At 60.7% G+C, this 23,990-nt stretch overlaps 1 protein-coding gene and 1 long non-coding RNA gene across 9 annotated transcripts in view; both read right to left on the bottom strand.

The window, feature by feature from the left end:
- KCNJ12 (potassium inwardly rectifying channel subfamily J member 12) overlaps window positions 1-5,364 on the bottom strand; it is a 53,210-nt gene extending 47,846 nt beyond the window's left edge. For all 8 annotated transcript variants that reach the window (XR_005017726.1, XR_005017724.1, XR_005017725.1 and 5 more), the window contains exon 1: window positions 5,122-5,364. The gene's annotated coding sequence lies outside the window, so the exon portion shown is untranslated. The remainder of the gene's footprint in view (window positions 1-5,121) is intronic.
- Window positions 5,365-20,068: 14,704 nt separating this feature from the next.
- Window positions 20,069-22,794, bottom strand: LOC118886963. Its single transcript, XR_005017837.1, has 3 exons — window positions 22,686-22,794; window positions 22,016-22,333; window positions 20,069-20,197 (listed from the first exon to the last, which is right to left on the bottom strand). It is a non-coding gene; the product is annotated as an uncharacterized LOC118886963 (long non-coding RNA).
- Between the last annotated feature and the right edge of the window lie 1,196 nt (window positions 22,795-23,990).

Raw genomic sequence — 23,990 nt, 5'->3', positions numbered from 1 at the left:
CGCGCGACCCAGCCAGGCCCCGCGCTCTCTGGGCCTGGCCAACCTCTCGCCCTGCAAAGGGGCCGGGTGGAGCCAGCTCCCCGCGGGGCCCCCAGTCCTCCTCGGCCCCCCCTGGCCCGGCTTGGCCTGGAACCAAGAGCCCACAGGCACAGGGTCGGGGGCAGGGGGGTGGCGCGGCTGCTACCTCCCAGAACGCCAGCTGCTGGCAGCGATTTATTTTTGCCTTAAGTGCCAGAGAATTGCAGGGCTGGAGCCGCCAGCTCAGGGGGCTTGGGCTGCAGCTGGAAGGAGAGGAAGGTGGGCAGGGTGGGGGACACACAGCCCCTCCGTGACCTCGGCCGTTCACGCACACGCGCACACACACACACACACGCGTGCGTGCACACACACACACAGAGCTCGGTACCTCGCTGTCTCCACATGCCAACCCCCCCCCCCCCGCACCGGCCCAGCTCTCCTGAGGAAGCCAGCAAGCAGCTGCGAGGAGGCTTCGGGGGCAGAGGGTCCCCACCGCTGTCCCCCGCCTTGCTGCCACCTCTGGCTGGGGCTGTCCCTCTTGGGCCGCAGGCTGCCCCCTCCCACAGCGGGGGCGTCCCTCACAACGTGGGGGCCACAGCCCCAGGCGAGCTGGAGGGGGTCCGGCTCCGCCCCAGAGGGGAGCTCAGGAGACACAGCCTGCCCTGCACCCAAGGGAGACCGACAACAAACAAGAGAAAACATAACGTGGCAGACGGCGTTAAGTTCCACGGAGAGAAAAGCAGGAGAAGGAAGTGGGGAAAGGGAGGCTGCCGTGTTGCCCAGGGAGCCAGGAGAGGCGTGGGGAGTAGGCGGCGTTCGGGCAAGAGCTGAGAGCGATGGGGGAGGGCCCTGCGGAGCTCTGGAGAGGGCAGCTGGGGGCAGACGGGGCAGAGGCCCAGGCAGAGGAGGCCTGGCGCATCGGAGGCACCGCGGGAGGGAGGCCGGTGGCCTGGGCGGAAGTGGGGAGTGAAGGCGGCAACAGGGCCAAACTGCGGGCTCGGCGGACCAGGGTGAGGAGGGTCCAGACCCCAAGACTCTAGAGGCCACGCCAAGGGAAACATGGCCGGCGCTGCAGGGCTGAAGGCTAAGCAGGGGCTGGACCAGGGTCCCCAGGGCGCCCACAGCCTCACGCGGCCTTTGCAGCTGCCACTTCAGCAGCTGGGCAGGAAGCCTCGAGATGCAGAACATCGGTGGGGTGAGAGGAGGAAGTGGGTTGGGGAGGGGGTAGAGCTGACACACTAGGAGGCGGAGGCCCTCTCCTCCCATAGAACCCTCGCCTGCCCTCTCTGGGCCTCAGTTTCCCCCCTGTCCAAGGGAAGGCTGGACTGAATGGCAGATATCAAGGCTCTGGCATCGCAGAGGCTCACATGCCCTCCTTCATGGAGCCCCTCCTTTCCGCACCCCATTTCTGTTGAGACTCCCCCAAAGGCACACACAGAGGCTCACATTTCCACTCTCCCATGCTGGGTGCTCTCAGAAGCCTCCCCTCCTGGCGCTCTGATCCCACTTCACAGATGATAAACTGAGACCCAAGAGAAGAAGTGACTGGGCCACAGTCAGACCCCCGGCCTCGCTCACCCTAGCTGTCTGCCCTAAAGTCTCCCCCGAGAGAATGCGAGAAGGCGCTAGGTCAAGGGCCAGGTCTCCATTTACTCAACACCCACTTATTTAGCACCTTCTGTATGCCAGACACTGCACTGGGGCCACAGCTGAGTAGCGGGGCACCAGGGCCTCCACCCCAGGAGCTCAGAGCCCACCACAGCCCCCAGTGAGGCCTCAGCAGCAGAGAAAACAGCCCAGACACAGACCCACCAATTATTTACTGAGCACCTACTACATGCCAGGCCTTAACCAGGTCCCGAGGACACAGCAACCTGGAAGCTGGGATGGCAGGCAGGCACCAGGGCCTGTAGGGGACCAGCCCTGGTGGGGCGGCAGCCCCCACAGACAGCCTGGCAGGCGGATGCACTCTGCGCAGGCTGTCTGTGGGATGCAGGAAGGTGGGCTCTGGGTCCGAGCCGCGTTCCCGTCTCTCCCAGAGCCTCCCTGGGCCTCGCGGAGCTACTGCCATCCTCTGCACTAGCAGACCATTAGGAAATTAAATCAGCTGGCAGAGTGCTGGGCCCTCAGCCAGTGCCCAGCGAGGGCTCCAGTTCTGCCCTCGGCCCCAGATCCTCTGGAAAACCCTCCTGCCTGCCCAGCCCCACCCCCAGCCTCAGCCCCACGGCTCCTCTGAAGCCTCCGGGCCTCCTGCCCTGCCTGCGGCCCAGTTTCAGGCTGGCCTTCTTTCATCTCTGGCCTTCCCCTGGCTGTCTCCCTGCCACACTGCCAACTCCCCTGGAGCAGCCATTCCGTGGGCCGAGCCCACACCCCACACACCTGCCCAGTGGCCAGCCAGCCTCTATCCCTCTTGCTGCCCATGAGCTGCCTCTCTCCCAGCCTCTCCTCCATGCCAGCCCGAGACAGGGCTCCAGCTGCAGCCCCAGGGCAGGGGCAGGTGTGCCCAGGCGTCACTCACAGCAAAAGCCCCGGCAGGGACCCAGCAACAGGCGCCAGTTGCACCTGTCGGAGGGACGGCCCGGCCCGAGCTGGGAGCAGCGAGCCTGAGACATCAGGTGGGCCCTGAGGGGGCTCCAGCAGCCTCCGGCCTGGAGCCAGACAAGGGCCACTGAGGTTGCTGGGAGTGACAGTGCAGTTGCTTCCACCCTAGACGCTGTGCCAAGGCCTCCTGGTGCCGGGCTTGGTGCTGCCAGCCGTGGCCCAGGGCACCAGAGGCCTCGCCAGGCCAGAGGAAACTGCCCACAGGCAGAGCTGGTCCCAGTGCGGCATAACTGCAGGGCGCTGCTGTCACTGCTAGTGTTGTTACTGTTACCACTGCTGTCACTATTATTGCACTGCCTCAGGGCCACCAGGGTTACCCTGTCCTGCTCTGGGCAGACTTGAGAGGAGGGACACCATGGCCCTGTAGCAGGAAACCTGGCAGGGCAGCCCTCTGGCCTGGCGAGAGCTAGGTGGAGGTTTCTTCTCAAACCCCTGACTTGCTGTGTGGCTTTGGGCAAGATCCTGCCCCTCTCTGGGCACCTTTTCCTCACAGCACAGCACAGTTCACTGAACATCCGTCCACCAGGCACATACCTCGAGGAGGGGTCTCCTCCTAAGCAACTTGAAGCCTGATGGGGGTCTGACATGGCAGTTGGGCATGGGAGGGGGTCCAGGGATAGACCAACAAACTTAGGCTCTGCCCCTTTGCCCGAGGGAAGGTCCATCCCCTTCAGGGCTGGGAGGGGGCTCTGCTGTGCCCTCACCTGGAGAGCGGGGCACAAGGAGAGAGTCCGGGACTGGAAATTCAGGTCTGCCAGGTGTGTGCCAACACCCAACATCTATAGACTGCCCAATATATGCGCTCAGCGGTACACCCGTAGAGAGGAGGGACCTCCCCTGTTGTCCAGCACACTGGAGCCCCCTTCTTGTCCCCAAGGGTGCCCAAGCAAGCCCCTGCCCCCTTGCACCCTGCTCTCCCTCAGGGGTCTGGGGCCCACATGACTGGAGCCCTTCCGAGGCCCCCTCCTGGAGCTGCCGACACCCGGCCCCCTAGCTGGAGGGGAGGGGCCGCCAGAAAGCTGAGGGGCGGATCATGCCGAGGCGTTTCTTTGGGGGTCCCAGCGAGCGGGGAGGGTGCTCTTCTCACAACGGGGGGAGGGGCTGGCCGCAAAAAGACCACACGCCCCCACCGCTCCTCGGGTTCTCCCCTCCCTGGCGCTCTCCAGCCACGTGGTGGCGGTCCAGGGCGGAGACCTGCGATGAGGGGCTGCAGAGAAGCACAAGCAGAGGCTGAGGTCCGAATGGGGCGGCAGCCGGGGCCTGGCCGTCCTCTGCACCTCGGGAGCGGGCGAGGGGGAGGCTGGAGGCTACCGCCTTCTGGGTTCGCACCTTCGAGGAGGCGGCTGCTGATTTCAGCGGCGTGTGGGCGCCTCTGCGCTCCCCGGAGACGGAGCCTGCGGACCCGGGCTCCGCGACGCGGATATGGGGGGCTGGAGGTCCCCAGCACTTTATTCCAGGGTCCGTCCTGGGCACGGGGAGCACAGGAGAAAGGAGCAAAGGTCCCAGGAGGTGCAGGGCTCCCGGATGAAGAGCTGCTGGGGAAACGGGGAGCAGGGTGGCCCCGGTCCCAGCAGATCCAGGCCGCGCGGAGGCAGGAGAACCTCCCAGAACCAAAGACCACCTCCAAAGAGACACTTGCCTGTGACCTCCGGTTCTGAACACAGGTTTTAAAATGTTCACGTGACATGTGCACACTCCATCGGAACAGGCAGCACAGACACCCACTGGGGCCTCAAATCCCATCTGAAGCCCCGCAGGAACTCCCCACCCAGTTGCCGCGGGTTCCCCCGCCCCGCGCCCCTCCCCGCGCCCCAGGACATCCAGAGCAGACGTCAGCACTGTGAGGGGACCCCGGCCCTGAAACCCGCGGGGCCTCTCAGCCAAGCGACCACCCCTGAGCGATCAAGGCCGACTCCTACAAGCGAAAAAAGGTGCGGCTGGACTCCTCGGCTGGCTCACTCGCCAGAGGACCACACCGTTTCCAGAATATCTTTACTCCAATAGAGCGCAGGAGGTGGGAAAGACCGACGACTCCAAGGACCCGCAGCCCTTGGGCCTGGGGGCATTCTCCGGGCGGCCCGCAGTCCGCGCCCCGCTCGGCACCCCCGCCCCGGTCGGGGGGTCTCCGGGGAAGGTCACTCGTAAGACTGACGCCGCCTGCGGAAGCGCCTCCCCACGCTCCCTCCCGAGCCCCCTCGTGCGAGGCGTCCAGAGGGGGGCCGAGGGCGCCTCAAAGTTTCCCGGAGCGCCCCCAGGACGAAGGTTAGCAAGGAGCAAAGTTCCCTGGCGGCGGTGGTTGGAGACATGGCAGAGGAGAAAAGCTCGCAGTCAGCATTTCCTCCTAACGCTCACCAGGGAGGGGGGAAAAAAAAAAAAAAAAGCAGAAAACGAGAGGACGAACAGACCCAGCCGCCCCACCTTCCCAATTGCTGCACCTCCTCGTGCCCGCTCGGCCGGGAAGGGGGCCCGCGAGGAGCTGGAGCCGGGCCCCCCGGCGCTTACCTCGGTCAGTGCCCCGGGCGCGGCGCGCTCCGCGTCCTCCGAGCTCCGGGCGGCCGTTCCTGGCCCCGGCAGCCGCCGCGCTGCCTGCATCGCCGCCGCCGCCTCAGGGCAGCCCCCGGGGGCGCTCCATGCTGAGGGGCGCGTCGGTGCGGGGCGCCAATCGCCCCGGTCCGGTCGCGGGTCGGGGGCGCGCGCCTGGACGGCGCCCCCGGTCGCGGGGCGCACGCTCCGGTCGGCGCGGCTGGCGTCCGTCCCTCCGTCCCGCGGCGCGTGCGGCCGACCCACCCCCTCCCCCGCCGGCTGTTATCTGATCCCGGGCTGGGCCGGGCGCGCTCCCCCACGCCCAGGCGCCCCGCGTCTCCACGCCCGCTCCGGCCCCTCCGGCCCCTTCGGCCCGTCGCCCTCGCCCTCGGCTGCCGTTCCCGGGAAGGCGGTGGCAGCGGCAAGGCCCGGAGAAGGCGGGGAGAGCGGAATGGAGGGCGAGGAGGCGGCGGGAAGCTGAGGCTCGGCGCGCACCCAGCTCCGCGCCCGGCTGTCACCAGAACCCAGCTCGGCAACAACTCTAACTCTCCGCCGAGAGAACGCCCGCCCCGCGCCGCGCCGCCGCTGCCCCCGCCCACCCAGCCCAGGCCTGGCCCGGCGTCCCCGGCCCCGGCCCCCCTCCACACACAGACACACGGCCAGCCACTTGCGCACTGGAGCGCGCGCGCGCGTGCACACACTACACACACACACACACACACACACACACACGCACAGGGAGGCATGTCCTCCCAGAGACCCACACAGGTGCATGGCGAGCGCACACACAGGAAAGGAAATCTTGCACACACACGTGTGCACACAGCCGAGTACACAAGCTCAGGCGTCTGGATCCACACATGCAAAATGCATGCCGTGACATGCATGATGGTTGCAGGTGCAATACACACTCATACATGCACGTGCAAGGGGGATAGCTGCAGGAGGGCACATGTGCACACAGGTCCCAGCTTGTACATTCCCATGGACTCCTTTCCCGTTGCGCCCCAGGCATGCACACTCGGACACAAGCGTTTCCCCCTCTTTAATAGCATCTCTCTCCTCATCTTGTGCTCTGCTTGGCTTTTTCCTCTCTTGCTTTCTCTTTCTGCTCCTCCCCCTGCCCTCTTTCTCTGCAGACCTGACCCCCATGTGACCCTCTTCTCTTGCCACCCCTGCCTCTGCCTCTTCCCAGCCTGTCCCCACAAGCCCTGCCCTCCAAGCCTCCTGGGGCCTATTGTCTGGGCCTCAGATCTCTCAGCCTTGGGCAGGGCCCAGGCCTTTCATCCCGGCAGACAGACCTGCCCAGCTGGGCCTTGGCCTAGGGAGACCCCATTTTATCACCAGTCTGACCCCTTGCTCAGCTCTGGGGCCACGGATTTCGGCCAAGGAGGCAGGTTTGTGCTCAGAGCGCAAGCCTCAAAGGGCTCTCTGGCCCCCTCAGCCTCCAGCTTCCCCTTTAATGTGAAATATAATTATGTGTCTGCACAGCAGGGAGACTGGCTGCAGGGTTCTAACCAAGGAGGATGGCTTTCTGGCCACCGCCCAGATCGCTGACGGCTCAGACAGAGCGGCCTGCAGTCCCCACCGGCCCCAGGCTCCCGGCCCCAGGCAGCTGGTGGGTTCGGCCTGGCCGAGGCCACCCGGAAAACTCACCCCAGGCTCTCCAGGGCTGGAGCCACACCAGGTCCTCTGTCCAGCTGTGGAGGCAGATCGCCTCGCCTCTCCGTGCCTCACTTTCCTCGCCTTCGTCCTGCAGCTGCAGTGAGAACTGAGGACAGAGCACACCTAACGCCCTCGGCAGGCTCACGGCTGTGTAGATGCCGAACGCTGGCCAGGCGCTCGCTCGCGAAGACACTTCATTGTCACGACAGTGGCCCTATTTCACAAGTTCAGGAGCATATCTGTCCCCAGTATGAGAGCCCCTGCCCCTTGCCTTGACGGCTGCGAGGGGCTGCGGCGGAGAGAAGGGGCATCCCAGTAGATTCCAGCCCCATGCCCCCAACCTGTCCTGCCTGACTGGTACACGGTGTCCTGGTTTTCTCCTCCTCAGAGACCAGCTCCCAGGGGACCAAAAGCTCTCAGGAAACTTTTCCTCCCTCTCCCTCACAGTGACCGAGGAGGGCAGTGGCTCAGCTCCCCACCCTCCCCTGCCCCGTTCCCCAGAAGACAGAGGACACGGTTCCACCGTAGGAGGAAGGGGCCCCAAGACACCCACCCTGTGAGACCCCACCCAGGGTCCCCAGGGGATCCGGGATGCCCCTCAGCTGGGAGATGGTTCCAGCAAATGGTCTCAGCTGGGGAATGGACGGGAGTACCTTGGGGCAACACTGGGTCTAGGATTCTGGCAGCTCTTGGGACAAGGGGGTGTACCCAGGGCATCCTCAGCCCCAGAACACCCCCCACACACACAGAGCCCTCACCCAGCTGCTCACCAAGAGGGCCAGCGTGCGGCAAGCTGGTCATCCCCCTGGGCCCCAAGCCTCCCCCAGAGCCACTATCAGACCCATTTCACAGAGACAGCGAGTATCTTCCCCAAGGTCACCCAGCAAGAAGGTCCCGCAGAGGTGTGAGCCTAACTCCTTCGGCTGCTGCCCTTCAGGCTCTGCATCCCTCCCTCCTGACCCACCAGCTGGGCGGGGACTCAATTCCTAACCCTGAACGCACCCCACCAGCAGGCGCTATGTTCCCTGGACACACAGTCCTTGGCTGGACAACAAGGGGAACCAGCTTCCCGGGGGGGGGGAGGGCGGGGGACTCTCCCTCGTCCCAGTGCAGGAACTGGAGCACAGAGGGGCCCAGGGCTTCCGGTCTGTGGGCAGAGGGCTCTCGGCCCTCCCAGGGCACTGCCCAGAGCAGTGGGGGGCATCACACCTCCCTGTGGTGTGGAGGAAGGCCAAGCAGGGCCGGTAGAGGGACCTTGGACGTGTTCCCTGTGAGGTCCCACTTCCTCCTCTGTAAAATATCCCCCCTCCCAGGACTGCACGAGAAGCCAAGCGAGACAGAGGAGGTAGGTGCCCTGCACACAGCAGGAGTTCTGGCTACAGAGGGCCCTTCCCAGCACCCTGTGAATGTGCCCAGCTTTCCCGTACCCTGAAATTCTCTCCTCCTCTCCAGGGTGGGGCCCAGGCCCTCCCAGCCCTGGGCGGAGCACACAGTAGCTGTTCAAGAAAACGTTTGCTGAGCTGGGCATTCTCAGAGCCACAGGCCAGGAGGCAAAGGGCCCCTGGTCCATTTGGAACCACTCCTTCATTTGAGGAACGTGAGGCCCAGAGACGGGAGGCTGCTCCCGAGGCCACAAAGCCATGAGGAGCAGGGGTGGGGTGGGTAGGGGGCCCCCGCAGGCTGGGGTTCACTGGTCTGAGTGGCCACACGCTCGGAGCTGTCGGCTCCTGTAATACTTGTATCTTAATATGATGACACCAGCGTAAGTTAACCATTGACTGAGATGTGAAAACTGGGCACCCCGCCCGTCAGGCTGCTGCCTCGATGCCCCCAAGACCCCTCCCAGCTCCACAGCCCCGAGGGCTGCCTCCTCCCAGGAGCCTGCCCGGGTTTCTCCTTCCTCAGCAGGAGACCCTCGCAACATAAAATGGGCTCATGGCCTCCCAGGGCACGACTGAGAACCCAAGTCCCAGTGTGCCCCCTCCTCAGCCCCCCTGTTCCCAACACACCGGCCAGCCAGCCAGGCCTCAGACACCACCAGCTTGGTTCTGTTGCTGGGATCTCTCCCCAGACTGTTCTTCCTTCGGGGGCAGCTCAGGGTCCCTCTTGGAGAGGCCTGCGCACAGTCTCCCATCCCCCGTTTCACTTTCTTCCCAGCTGGCCACTTGCTGCGGCATCTCGTTTACTGTCTGTCTCCTCCAAGGTCTGTCAGCTGTATGAGGGCAGGGGCAACGTCCGCCCAGCATGCTCAGAGCCCAGGGCCCCCAGAACAGTGGGAAGGGATTGCCTGGGGGAGACATGACAGGTGTGCAGGCCGAGGCCGAGGCCCTTTGTCAGGGGTGCTGTGGAGACATGATGGCAGGGAGAGGTCAAGACAGTGACAGCCTGCGAGCTCCCGGCCCTGCGCTCCCCCGTCCCCAGGCACCTGCAGGCCCCGGGCTGACCCTACGGCATCGATCTGAGGAGAGCAGAACTTCAGGAATGGAGGGCAGCCCTGGAAACAGGACACTGAGTCCCGCCCACCCCATCAGGAAGCAGGCATCCATCTCGGCCTGGAGCTGGCCCGCTGACGCTTCCCTCCTGCACGGGCTCTGCACGCGGCCTCCTCCCCGCGCCCCTGGAGCTGCAGCTGTGTGGAGGCCAGGGGGCAGCACCGGGGTGAAGGCCGCTCGATCCAATACCTTCTGTGCGTTGGGCGGGTGCTGTCCTGGCTGGGCCACTTTGGAGGCATCAGTGGTCCACATTCTCCCACTGTTTAAGCCCCTCTCCCGAGAACCTTACCCACACCTACCCATGCCCTCTGCCATCTGCTTGCTGGAGGGATGGCTGGGACCACAGCCGGCCCAGAATGCAGGTGACCCAGGCCTGGCTGTGAGCTTTACTGTGATTGGTTGGGGGTGTGGACATGTGATCGAAGCCAGCCAAGGAGAACCGGCCCTAAGACTTTGGCTGGATCAGCTGGGAAAGGAACTCTATGCCCAGGGGCTGCTGGGGACACCTTTGCCCCAACGTGGGCTGAGCCCACCTGAGAGGACCCCCACCCAGAGGAAAGCAGAGGTGAGGGTGCAAGAAACAGACTCCAGACATGGCCTATGGGGCCCTTTAGATCCACCCCTGAACTTCGAGTTCTGCAACGGCAATAATCCCTTTTGTAACTTGAGAGATTTTTGAGGTAGGTTCTAAGACGCCTCTCCATGCCCTCGAGGGGTTGCTGGTGGATGTAAGAAGACCAGCAAGGCCTCCACAAAGCCCCGCAAACTTCCCCAACCTCTCTTTCCTCTTCCTTGGCAGAACCGTGGGGGTAAAGGACTTGGTGCAGGTAAGGCCACCTGCTGCCCTTCCCGTTCTCCTTCTCCCTTCCTCCAGAGGGACGGGGATGGCCTGCAGGCCCCAGGATGACAGGAATAAAGGGCAATAGAGGGAGAGAGGGAAGTCGCTTCAGCTCTCAGAGTTAAAAATAGCTTTCCCCAGGGAGGCCTCCCCGCTGGGATAATCCAGCCAATCACCAGCCCCTCCACCCCAGGTGGGCACTGCCCGCCTCTTCCCTGGCCTGCCCATCGAGATCGCCACGGATGGGGCCTCTGTTCCCAGGACCAGCCCCTCCCCCCTCCATCCTACAAGGGGGCAGGGCTGGAGCCCTCTACCTCAGTCTCTTCTCTGAATTGGGCCTGACTCCGAAATAGATCTGTAAGGCCTGACAACGGAGAGTGAATTGGCCAAGACGCCCTGTCTCCCCTTCCTCGCAGCCCCTCGCAAAGAATCAAGAGGCAGAATAGGGCCTATTACACGATCCTATTTATGTTAAGAAAAACTACAGATATATTTGCATCAGCAAAGCAAAAAACCTGGAGGTTTGGAGACTCTTCCCCTCATTCACTTCTGTGTGGAAGCAAATGTCTACACCTGCTTCCTGAGTGCTCTGGGTTCAGGCCCACCTGGTGGGTCCCTGCCCCTGTGCTCTCCCCGCTGGACACCTCAGCAGGGGCTCAACCTCCACTCCGAGTAGCGAGAGTAGTTTGCACACTTAGGACAGGTGGGCTTCAGGGCTGGTTTTGATTTGTTTTTTAACTTTGTGCAGAAAGCATTGATCACATCAGCATTTTTTAACTCAGGTGATCTTGTAAATGTAATAAAGCGACGGGGTGGACAAAGCTCCCTGGTGTCCTGAGGTCCAGCTCCAGGGATCAGTCTGGGTGGAAGCTCCTATTTAAGGAGCACCCACAGCCTGGGCTCTTCTCAGGGATGGGGGGCGGAGTGGGGGGAAGGAGGAGACTGGGTTTCTGGGGCCTCGGCTCCTGCCTTCCCCGTCCAAGCCTCCGTTTCCTCTGCTGTAGAATGGGTACAGTGCTGCCCGAGTACGGTGCCTGGCGCTTGGGAGGTCCTCGGGGGATTCACTGGACAAGGGGACAGAGGACACAGCTCTCCCGGGGACAGTGCCCGGACACGCCCAGCGCAGTGGGGGCTCCTGCGGCCTCCCTGGCGCCCCGTCCTCCCAGGCCGGGTCCCACACCTGCTCTGGGCACCCACAGCCTCCCAGCCTGCCTACCCCTCACACCGGGGGCTCCTTGAGGCCAGAGGGGGCTTCTTCCCTCCCCCAACACGTCCCACTTCCAGCTTCCGCATCTCCCTCTCCGCCGGAATCGGCATCACCTCCAGCCTGGGTCACCTCCCTGCCTCAGCCCAGGCCCTGACGTTTCAACCACAATCTGGCCACAGCTGGCCAAGTTAAGAAGACACATCCCTTGATGCTGGGAATTCATCCCACCGACGTGCTTGCACACGGGTACCGAGACGTACCTCAGAAGTTCCCGCTTGTAGTAGCAGCACTCTGCACTGCTCCCTGGAGAGGTCAGGACACCATGGCACCGGTGCAGCAGGCACACAGCTGTGGGGAGTGACGACTGGGCTCCATGAGGACAGAGGTCTGGTCTGTCGGCCACAAGACAGCACTTAGTAGCTGCTCAATAAATATTTGTTAAATGGATCTAACGAGGCAAATTCTTTAAGATATAGTGAAAAAGCACAATGCGGAAGAGAGGGGATTGAATGCCATCATTGGGATTTTATTTAAGCAGGATATGTACACACACACACACCCCCTAGGGTGTTGGATAGAATCTTCTGGAAAGACACCAGAAACTGGCTCCCAAGAAGAGAATTGGGAGGTTAGGGGACAGGAGGGAGGCGAGCTGCTCTCTGTGAGTTCGTTGTGCCTTTACACCACCAACTCAAGGGTTCCGTGCGCCTCCCCGCCACATTAATTCATTTAAAAAATAGCCCAGGGCTGAGGGGAGAGGGAGATTCCCCACGCTGGGGCTCTCAGCTGCCCAGGAGGCTGGTCCAGAAAGCCGTCCTGAACCCGCCCCCTCACTCCTTCCCATGACCGGCTTCTTCCACTCCAGATTCCCTGAGGAGCTGCCCGACCCCATCCTGTCTGTGGGATTAATAAGCACTCTGTGATGACCTGAATCTCACAGAAGCTCCTCGGGGACAGCCTCGCCTAGTGCCAGGGGCCAGGAGGACCTGCTGGTCTGAGGGATGTGCACGGTCCCCCGGTGGTCTATAGGGTCCTGACACACCTTTGCCCCCCTGTTCCCTTGGCCCGGGGCGCCACCCCTACTGGCATCTTGGCAGTAGGTTCAGTGCAGGTCTCTGTTCAGAGCTGGAGGAATCCCTCCCAGCAGGCCGGCCCATCCACAGCACGGGGACAATCGTATCGCCTCCGTCTGAAGTCCATTAGCCTGCCTAGGGATGGGGAGGACAAACACAGAATCAGCTGCATATCCACGGAGCCCAGCCCCGCCCCAGGGAATGGCCCTCTGAACACAGAGGATTCAGTAACCACCACAGGTCCCGGGGTCAGACAGGCTTGGGTTAAAATCCTGACACCATCACTTACAAGCTGTGTGACCTTGGGCGAGTCACTTAACTTCTCTGTGCCTCAGTTTCTTCCTCTGCACAATGGGGACTATACTAGTGCCTGCCCTGCAGGGCTGTGGTGAGGATAAGATGCAGGAAAGCATCCCAGTGTCTGGCACAGTGCAAAGCCCCCATAAAGACCAGTGGTCATCACTTGTCGCCGCCCATCACTGACTGCGGCATTACCGGTGGTGCTGCTCTTCCCGGCAGGGAGGGCGGGAGCAGGCGAAATGTCAGGGATGGAACTCGGGGCCCGTGTTTTTGAATGGGAAGAGTATCACTATTTTTACCAGGCACAGCTGAAATTTACCATTTCCTTCAACTGTAAATTGAGGCAGCAAACGCTGCTATCAGCAGCAGCACCTAGGACTTCATCACCAAGAAAAGTCACAGATGCGTTCATATCCCACTCTTGGTGTTACAGACCTCTGCAAATGTCATTTACATTCATCTCTGGCCCCAAATTATGGTTGGGATTAAATCTGCCACTCAACATTATCATCGATGTGTTCACAAAAAAGCACACATCGTACCATATCACAAATGTGCTTTTTAGCCACTGTGATAACTGGCTCCTTTGGAATCCTGGGTGTTATTTGATGCATTTAAGACCAAGATTCTGAGGAGGGGGCCGAGGCACAGGAATAGGCCAGAAGCCCCCAGAGGGACGGCACCACGATGGTGCTGGGCCCACTGACCACACTCCTGCCGAGACTGCACAACTCCAGTCCTAGGCCTGTGGCCACGTGCCTCAGAGCCCCAAGCTCACCCTTCCTTGATCTGGGCCTTGCACACCTATCTGCACAAGCTCCAGTGTCCCTACGCCCCTGCAGGGGGTCAGACCAAGCAGGGGATGTCTGAGCCCTGGGGCTGGGGGCCGGGCGGGGGTGTTGTCACTGGGGGTGCCCTAGGAGGCCTCACACATTCACTCCTGGCCTCGCCATTTCCGAGGCCGCCGGGGAGCCCTCCTCCACAGCTGCAGGTCTCAGTCCCTCCCCGGCATCTGGGCCGAGGGTCCTGATGCCTCTGGCTACTCCAGAAGCCCCTGGAAAGCCAGCATCTCCAGCACCGGAAACTGGCTCTCAGAAGACGAGGCAGGGAGAGTGACGAGAGGGTCTGGGCGGGGGAGCCCCTCCCAATCCGGAGGCCGGGAAGATGCAGGAGCCGTCCACAATAAGGGGCTCTGGAAGGGAGCAGGTGGACTGTGGGGAGAAAGCAGCCCTCTCCTCGAATTCCCAACGCAGGCAGCTCAGCTGAACATGGAGACCCAAAACCCCTGCCTCTTGGGGACGCCCCGAGACCTCAGGGTGTTTCAGCTCATCCCTGGGTCCCATACACTGAATTCTCCAGGCAGCCTCTCCACCCACATCTCCATTCTCCCACTTGGAGCATCTCGGCCATCTTACGCTGAGGGAAACCGAGGCACAGAGAAGTGAAGTCCAACGTCACACAGCCACGAAGTAGCCGACTCCAGACTCGATGCTCAGAACAGCCGCACTGCTCGCTTCCCCGAGGAATGAAGTTTCAGGGTCCAAGTTCCCCCCAGTCCTCGGGTGCCTAAAGGTCCAGCATTACAGTATGAATGGGAGCGGGGAGGGCATTGGGGGCAGAGAGAACAGTAAGGACAAAGGGTTGGTGGTGGGGCCAGGCAGTGTGTGTGGAATCAGGGTCTCTTGGAGGCCAAAGCTCAGCCTCTTTCTGCTGAGTTCTTTCTGCAGAAGAGCGAGCAAGCTTTCCTGCGACCCTAGCAGCTCAAAGCCAGACACGGCTGCCACGAGGGGTAGTGAGTGCCGTTACTACAAGAGGTGTGCAAGTAGCCAGGACCCTTCTGTCCTTGAGCACCAGGCTTCAGACGTCTGGGCAGGGACTCTGGTCAACATGTCTCGTGTGTGTGTGTGTGTGTGTCTGTGTGTGTGTCTGTGTGTGTGTGTGTGTGTGTGTGTGTGTCTGTGTGTGTCTGTGTCTGTGTGTGTGTGTGTGTAGCGGGATGTGGGGCGTGCAGAGATTGAGCCTGCCCATGCATGGCCACGAGGTCAGTGCCCAGAGCCGGGGCACCATTGTCCTGGGATCCCTCCTGGGCCTTCAGTCGAGCCAGGGCTTAGGCACAAAATGGGAGCACTGAGGGAAGCAAGATGCGGAATTCAGGGCTTTGTGTCAGCACATAGCTCACACTGGCCGAAGCAGGCACTGCCCCCCACCCGGGCCCCCCAGCCTGGCTGGGGCCCCTTTCAGCCTCGCCAGTCTCCGGGGCTCTGAAGGTTGGGCACACCCCTACCCCCAGCATCATCTGAGGAGGGCAGAGGGAGACTGAGAAAGGATTTCTGTCGTTTTGCTTTAGAAACCGTTTCGGTTTATGCCTGGCTGTGACATGCACATCCTTAGGGGTTTCTGTCTCAGGAAAAACCTGGACCACAAACCATTTCCAAATGGAAAAGATAGAGTTCCTGAAGGGGACACTGGGTTATGTGGGCAGCCACTTCCAGGCACCTGCCCTCCTGCCCATCTGCCGTCTCCTCCTTGCAGGCTTGGGGTCTCAGGTGAGGGGCTGATGTAGGAGCTGTCTCCACCTGGCTCCCGGGGCTCGTGGCCTCTTAATGCCAGCCCTCGCCTGAGCCCTTGTCAGGGGCAGCCTCCAGCTTCCTGCGGCCTCCACAGGGGTCACCGGGGGTGAGAGGATGGGGTGAGAGCTGGGAGGGCAGGGCTGAGCCTCTGAGAGGCCCCGGAGAGGGGCTCTTCTGCTGGGGAGAAATGGCCCTTTCCTCACACATCACAGACTTGGCAGCCTGTGAAACCCTCTGTTCAAAACCCTCCCACGTCTCCCAATTCAGCCACGGCCTCAAGACCTCCACTACCTCTCGGATCTTATTTCCTATCCCCTCCTCTCACACCTCCTTGCTATTCCTAGAACACACCAGGTCCTGCCCACCCCAGGCCTTTGCACTTGCTGCTTCCTTTACCAGAATGCTCTTCCCCCACATCTCCGCATGGCTCACTTTTTCACCAGCCTCAGGTCTCTGTTCACGTGTCTCTTCTCAGGGATATGCCTTTCTGGATGTTTACTTAAAACTGTACCCCTCCCAGCTCCATCCACCCCTTTTCCTTTTCCTTTTCTCTATACCACTAAACCCCACATGATATGGTATGTAATTTACTTATTTGTTATGTTATCTCGCCCCAAAGGCAAGAACGTTTGTCTGTTCTATCCACTGCTGCATTCCCAGCACCTAGAGTTACCTGGGGAAATAAAGCTTTGTTCAATGAATAGAATCTTCTTAATAAAGCTGCAAAGTAGGCATCCACACCCCTGTTTTAAAGAGAAGGAAACAGGCTCAGGGAGAAGTGACTGGACCAGAGGTCCCGGCAAGGACACGGCAGAACTGGTTGGAATCATCGTCAGTGGAAGCTGAGCACCGACTGCGTACCACACGCTCCACGTTCATCAGCTCACAGTACGTTCCCAACGTCCCAGGGAGCGAGCTGGGCAGTAGGATGCCTGTTGTACCCACTGGGCACTGGGGCTCGGGGCTCCGAGGCTGTGGGGCTGGCTGAAACACAGGCCCTGGGGTGGCGGGGCCGGATGGAACAGGCTCCCTTTGTCTGCCGCGAACCACGCCTGTCGCCCCCCCACCCACACCCCCTTTCCTGTAGGCAGGGCGCTGGGTGACAACCTGGCTGCGGGTGGGCTGCTCTCACTACCTCACTCCTTTGGGGCCAAACGACGCTGTAAACATCAGACTGGAGCCAACAGGTCTTCACATAGACTTCCTCCCCCAGAGGCCAGCTGGAGGGAGCTTCAGAGATGCCCAGATGGGTTGCCTGTCCCCAGAGGGTGACCGCTTGTGTGGTGGTGACCGCATCAAGAGCAAGGCGGCCCTTAAGGCTAAGCTAACCTGGGTACCAGTCTGGCCTCAACTTCTCCTCAGCTGTGAGGCCTTAGTAAGTCATTTCACATCTCTGAGGCTCGGTTATTTTCGTCTGTAACATGGGGACATAAATGCCTCCCTCACAAGGTTGTAATGGGAATTAAATGAGACTGATTGTGTGAAATGCAGGCAGGGCACACAGGAAGCACTCGGTACATGACAGCTGCTTCTCATCTTCATCATACGCATCCTTCTCCTAGCCATCTGTTCACCCACCCAACCACTCATCGATCGACCCATCCATCCATTCATTTGCCCGTCCATCCATCAACTCATTTGTCCATCTATCCATCCATCCGTCTATCCAGCCACCTATTGATCCATTCATCTATCCATTTACCCATCCATCTGTCCATCCATCTGCCCCCTCATTCACCTACCTTTCCATCGGTTTCCTTTCTTCATCATTTAGAGCATCAGTTTTTTCACTCATCTCTCACCTCCATCTGACCTCAACCTTCCCAGTACAAACCCTTTCTCTGCCACTCACTGCTGACATAGTCAGACCCACACTTCAAACTTACCTGAGTCTCCACCTTCTGGACCCAGTGGAGGCCTTGGGGCTGACACGGTGGAAGAGGGCAGAGGGGGAGGGAAGGCCACTGCCCACCCTCAGCCCTTCACACTCTTCTCCAGCTAAGCCCAGACTGGCAACTAGAGCAGGCAGGGTGCCCTGGAGGCAATCAGTCAATCAATCAATCAACCATCCATTCATTCAAGTCACAGTTGTTGGGCACCCATGGTGTGTCAGGCACTGTGTCACCTGCTGGGGACAGAGCAATAACAAAACAAACAGAACCCCTGTCCTTGAGTAGCTGGGGCTCTAGTGCAGGAGACAGGGAATAAACAAGCTGCGTGAGGACTTAGAATGTCAAGCGTTATGGAGAAAAAGAGAGCAGGGCCGGGGGTGCAATTTTAGGTTGGGCCACAGAAGTTTCACTGAGAAGGAGGTGAGGGAGGGGCCGTGAGGATAACCGGAGAGAGAGCAGCATGTTCAAAGGCCCTGAGGTGGGACCCGCCAGGCGAGCTCCAGAAGCCCAGGGGCTGAGCAGAGGGGCCGAGAGGGGCGGGGGCTCGGGAGGGGCTCCTCTGGAGCCTTGAGAAACCTCTGCCTTTGTCTCCGAGGGAGGCGGAGCTATGGGAAGGTCTTGAGCTGAGGGGTGACCTGAGCTGACATAGGTTCCAAGAGGGCGGCAGGAGAAGCCTCTGGAGCAAACAAGTGAGCCTGACGGGCAAGGCCCCTTGGCTCCTCCCCCAGGACACTCACGGGGGCTGGTGGCTGTGACTGTGGATTGTCATCCACAGTTCCTGGAAGGTGCTGGAGAATCTGCCTCTCCCCATTCCCCCCCACCCAGCTGCAGGGCCCTAAGGGCAGAGCCTGTGTCTGTCCAGTTGTCCCCAACACTCAGCAAGCTGTCTGGTGCACAGTAGGAGCTAGGGAACGTTTACTGAAATAAAGAAGGGAGGGAAGAAGGGGTGATGTGAACAAGACAAGAAAGGAAGGAAGGAAGGAGGGCGGGAGGGAGGGAGGGAAGGAAGGAGGGAAGGAAGGAAGGAGGGAAGGAAGGGGGAAGGGAGGGAAGGAAGGAGGGAGGGAGGAGGGAAGGAAGGGAGGAGGGAAGGAAGGAAGGAGGGAGGGAGGGAGGGAGGGAAGGAAGGAGGGAGGGAAGGAAGGAAGGAAGGAAGGGGGAAGGGAGGGAGGGAAGGAAGGAGGGAAGGAGGGAAGGAAGGAGGGAAGGAAGGAGGGAGGGAGGGAGGGAGGGAAGGAGGGAGGGAGGGAGGGAGGGAAGGAGGGAAGGGAGAGCATAAAGGTCTCTGCTCTTCCTCCTTGCCCTCCTCCTCTTCCCTGACAGCGGAGGTCCCCACTGCTCACCTGTAACATGGCACAATGCCCCCACCCGGGGCTGCAGGTCTCGGGGCCCCTGGCAGCCTCACGCTGCAGCCGTTAGCTTGCATGGGCCCCTGGGGGCGTGTGCTTTCCTCCAGCAGCACCCTACTCCAGCCCCTTTCCTGCTGCTCCAGCAGCTGCACCCAGGCTGCGGATCGTGGACCAGGGAGGGATATGAGGAAGGACTCCAAGGAGCCCCCAGCCCTGCCTCTGAGGCACAGGGCTGTTCACACATTCTGCCCCCAGACCGTTACAGCTACTGTCAGAAGCACTGAGCCTCTTTAATAGAGCTCAGCGGTCCCTGGAGGCCTCATCTTGGCCCCAGGACTAAGGAGACAATCGGTGTTCCCATTTCACAGATGGAGAAGTGGAGGTCCCTGGGGCTGGCTCCTAAGAGCCCCCAGCAATGATTCTCCATCAGGTTCCCATTTCCCAGCCACTGTTCCATTCCCAGACATATTTGTGAAGGCAAAATCATGTTTTAAAAACTTAGTTTGAAATTTAAAATTTAATTGTAAAATGGGAACCATAATGTTCAGCTTTGCCTCACTCATCCTGACCACCTGCCAAGGGCTAGGCTCTGTTGGGGGCAGAGCCCCTGAGGGTGCCTGAGCTCTGGCCAACCGCTGTGGAAACCTTCTCGGGGCCTGTGGGTTGGAGATCCTGTCTTTCCCAGCACAGGCACTTCAGTATTCCGAATTTTCAGTCCAACCCCCACCCCAGTTGAATAGATGAGGTAAGTGAGGCCCTGGCAGGGGTTGATTTACCCAAGGACACACCAGGGACTCCTGCCAGCAGGTGAAATACACAAGACGGTTTACCGAGGAGAAAAGCTGAACCAAGCCAGGAAGGAAGACGTCAAGTTCTCCAGCTATGAACGAAAGGCAGGTGGAGGTCCAGGCAGCAGGAACCCCCCAGGCCTGGTTAAGCATCAGAGTGGCTCAGAGCAGGGAGTGGGCAGGATCCGAGCGAGGCTGCCTGAGGACCACCCAGGCCGGTGGAGCCGCGACCTTATCAGGAGGGCGCTGGGGGGCCATGGAAGGTGTTAAGCTGGTAGTGACCCAGACAGAGATAAACGGGGGTCTGTCCTCCCCAGGGTGCCCCCCTTTCCACCCAGCGCCGTCAAGGAGAGAGGGGTCTGGAATCCTCACCAAAGTGTCCCCCATGACGCCTGAAATTCCTCCATCAGAGGCTCATGAGGGAGTGAACTGTGGGGCAGGAAGACCCTCCTGGCTTCGCAACCAGAAGGAAGGACCTCCATCCCTCCCGCCCCCAACACCAGCGTGCCCCCCCCCCCACACTCACACACACACACACACATCAGCTTTGCCACCGTCCGGGGCTCTCTGCTCGCACCGGCGGGCTCGGTGTGAAATAATTGAGCACTTGTAACAGTTTTTCTCCTCAAGCATCCCAATTAGACACCGCTTGACGTTCCTCCTCCCTTCAAGACCGTCTTGCCGCCCCCCGCAACCCCGGAGGCAGGGCAGGCACGCGGCCACCCTCCCGCCGAGCCCACTCACGCTGCTCTGCCGCCCGTCCCCTGAGGTCGGCCGGGCAGGCGGAGGCCGGATCCGGTCCCTCGCTGAGCCTCGGCTCCTTCCTCCACGAAGCCGGCAGGAGAGCGGCCCACACCTCGCCAGGACCTCACGAGGAGCCACTAAAGGAATATTAACGAAGCGCTCAGCGCGGGCAGCCTGGGCCACTGGCCGCCCTCCCATGAGGGACGCTGGTCACGGGCCGCCCCCCCGCCGTGAGGGACACGGGTCCACGGGCCGCCCCCCCCCCCGTCCCCCGCCGTGAGGGACGCTGGTCGGGGTGGGCCCAGGGGGCTGAGGCCAGAAGGCAAGGGACCAGGTCTCCCTGAGCTTCCTGCCAGCGTCTAAGGCCAAGATGCTGCGGGGCTTCCCGTTCTAGCCCTAAGTGGGAGAGTCTAATTCTAAGATTCCTGAGGCTTCTAATTCCTGACGACTGGGAGCCCAAGCAAGTCCAAGCAATCCCCACCCTCCGCTCTCCCTGCTGGCTGGAGCCCGTGAGGCTCACCAAGACACAGGCAGAAGCCACCCCCCAGCCTCCCTGCTGGCCCCCTTCCAGCCACGTACAGCCAGACGGGTCCCAGGAAACCTGAGCTGGAGCGTGTCCCCCGTGCTCTGAGCTGGCCAGCAGCTGTCCTGTGCGTAACAGGAAGCCAGACTCCTGGGTCCCCTCAGTCCTCCCCGTGCCCTCTCCCCCTCTCTCTCTCCCTCTCACTGGCTTCCTTGTTTCCGTCCCCACCTCAGGACCTTTGCACGTGCTGTTGCTGCTGCCTGTAGCACTCTTCCCCTAGCTCTCCGTTCACCAGGCTCCGCACCACCCAGGCCTCAGCTCCAAGATGTCCTTCTCAAGAGCCTCCCCACAAGTCCTCAGACCACAGAAGCCACCCGTCTTTGTCTCACGTGAAAGCACGTTTTATATTCTGCATGGCACTTTCCTCTCAAAAATTGTCCCAGTTGTTCCTTCACATGTTCATTTTTCATCCCCCAGGCCCAGAATATTTGTCTCTTTCACTGCTGTGCTCAGGGCCTGGCATACAGTGGGTGCTCAATAAATATGTGTTGGTGAATGAATGAATTCTGTAATTAGGGGAGCCTAAGTCTTGTCCTCGCATGCAGGGTGCGATAGGACTTTGTTGGCTGTTAGCTCAATGGGCGTTTGTTGACTGACTGCCTGACCTGGCACAGCTGCTCCTGGATAAAAGGCACTTCACATACGCTGGAGGGGAGAAAGCAGAGAACAGCGTACAACTCCTACTTGGCAAAGGGACAGAGGGGGCTTTGTGCTGGGCTGCTGGCCCCACGACCCACACCTCTCTACCTGCCATCACCACCTGCTCCGTGGGTCCAGCCACTGGCTCACACCTGCCAGGCTCTCGCTTGCCTTTGTCCTCCACAGCCCTGTATAGGCCGACCGGTCCTTGACCAGAGGCGCAGGCCTCTGAGGCCTGCAGGGGTTGGTGTGAGGGGCCAGAAGCCCTGCCAGGAAGTGCAGGTCCTAAGGCTGGAGTGAGGGTTGGGATGGGGCAAATGGCCAAGCAACTGCGACCTGGTGGTCGCTGCTTCCCCAGGGGCTGTTAAGAGTGTTAATGGGGCTGAGATGGCCCCTCCAGAAGCAGGCCTTCCCCTCCTGGGCTGTTAAGTGGATAAGTGGCAGGGAGGGAAGGGAAGAGCAAGCCCCCCCTCCTCCACCACCCTGGTACTCAGGCGGCCTAGGGAGTCTAGAAACCAGCTTAGAACGTGCGGGGACGACACTGCCCTCCTCCCCCTCATTACAAGTGAGAAACCCCGAGGCCCGGTGCACGAACCTGTTTCCATTCATCCCCTCCCCTCCAGCCCCTGCGATCATGGCTCACGCCTCCTCTCTGGGCTGCAAGAGACCAGCCACAGACCCTCAGGAACAGCTTCCAACCCAGGCCAGAGGGGGACACCTGAGGACAGCTTACCCGTTGGGCACAGTAGCTGCGGTGCCTCGGGCCCCCAAGCTTCTAGGATCAACGGTGGGAGCGGTGAGAGAAGAGAAGAGGTAACTTGGCAGGGCCTTGAAGCCCAGCTAAGCTTGAAGTCTGGGTTGGATCTGTCGGCAGTAGGAGGTGAAGAGGGGGTTTGTGCTGGGAAGGTTGGGGTCGGATGCTGGAAAAATCTCTAGAGACAAGAGAGGAATGTAGAGACTGACACAGTAAATGATGGAGAGATAAAACAGATGGACATGTGGACGGATGAGCGAACAGATAGGTGAGTGTATGTAAGAGAAGGATGGACAACTGGATGGGGTGAGCAGGTGGGTCAAGAGGGAGGGAGGGAGGGAGGGAGGGATGAACAGGTGAGTAGACAATGAACAGATTAATATTCATCTTTATACCCATTCAGTCATAGAATATAATTTTCATTGTTTTTCATGGAGGACGGGGCTCATGAAGGCAAAAGTGCCTGGGGTGCTTAAAAGTCATAATGGGCCCCCAGAGGAAGGCCTGATGACTCACTGGGGGCCCTGTTTTCTTCCTCACCTCCCTCCAGCCTGGCTCAGCATTCAGGTCTCCATTCCCCCGCCTCCAGGGCCATGCTCAGGTGGTTTCTTCTGCAGGGGACACCCTTTCCAGAACCTGTACCACTCACCCTCTCCTCCTCCAGGAAGTCCCTCAGGGTTGGCTCAGCACCTCATCTGGGCTCCCACAGACCCTTGGTCTTGTGTTTGAAACAGTCTCCACCCAGACGTGAGCCCTGGGCGCCGTGATCTCTCCTCAGGGACGGAGGCCTAAGGACAGGAAATAGCCCCTGTTACCCCAACATTTCCCAGACACTGGTCATGTGCCCAGTTGCCATGCAAAGAGGAGGTTAGCGGACAAGTGTGGCCCAGGGAGACCACGAGGCAGCCACTGGCCACATCCAGTCAAGAGACGGTGGCAGGAGCAGGATTGGAATTTAGCATGTGGAACTGCGGGGTTTCCTGAGGGGCGGGGCATGGGGCGAGCGGAAGCAAGCGGTGAAATCCCACCTCAGGGCCTTTGCACCTGCTGTTCCCGCTGCCAGGAATGCAGGAATGCTCTTCCCCAGATGGATTCTCCTTCAGTCCTTCGCCTGTTAGTCTTTGCGCGGCTGTGACCTGCTCAGGGAGGCCTTCCCAGACTACTTGATTTTAACCTGCAGTCCCTCCACCCCAGCAGTATGGGCCCCTCTCTCCTGCCTTTTTCTTTTCAAGGCACTGTCTCCTCCTGGTATTTACTAGTCCCCAACTTGAATGTCAACTCCACGAGGGCGGGGCTGTTGTTCTGTCACCACTTGGTCCCTAGCCCCTTGCACAGGAACTGGCACACCATAGATGCCCAGTGTCATAGACCCGGGAAGACTGACAGGGAATGGGTTTGGGGGGCAGAAGTCAGTGAGCACAGAACTGACAATCATTCATTCATCCAATTCCTTCATTCGACAGCGTTTATCCAGTGCCTACCATGTGCCAGGCACTGCTCTGGGCACGGAGGGGTGAGCACATCGGACAACGTCCCTGTCGTCCTGGAAGCAACACTCCCCAGGGAAGACGAGACATAAACATGCCAGTGTGGCCATGAAAAATGGGACGGCTTAGGCGTGCTCAGGGCCGGGAAGGAAAGAAGCAGAACACGGGGTGCTGGCTGACGCCCCAGGCCTGGCACACCGGGGTCGGTGCAGGGTGGACCCCGCCTGTCCTCTGCCTGGGCTCGCTCAGGAGCTGGCGTACGTGTGGTGACAAGACCCTGACGAACCAGCCCCAAGCCCTCTGGCCACCTCGCTGCCACCCCTCATCTGCTATCCACTTGGCTCCAGCCTTACTGGCCTCCTGAGTTGCCCAGATGAGACATAGCCCTTGAGCTGAGGTACCTCAGGGGCTGTCTCGGCCCTGGACCTCACTGGGGGAGCGCTCCCGACGTTCCCCCAGCCATGTGG

The sequence above is a fragment of the Balaenoptera musculus genome, chromosome 20 (genome assembly GCF_009873245.2).
Source record: "Balaenoptera musculus isolate JJ_BM4_2016_0621 chromosome 20, mBalMus1.pri.v3, whole genome shotgun sequence".
Classification (NCBI taxonomy): Eukaryota; Metazoa; Chordata; class Mammalia; order Artiodactyla; family Balaenopteridae; genus Balaenoptera; species Balaenoptera musculus.
The sequence above is the reverse complement of the archived record's forward strand: the minus strand, read 5'-3'. Positions and strand labels throughout refer to the sequence as shown.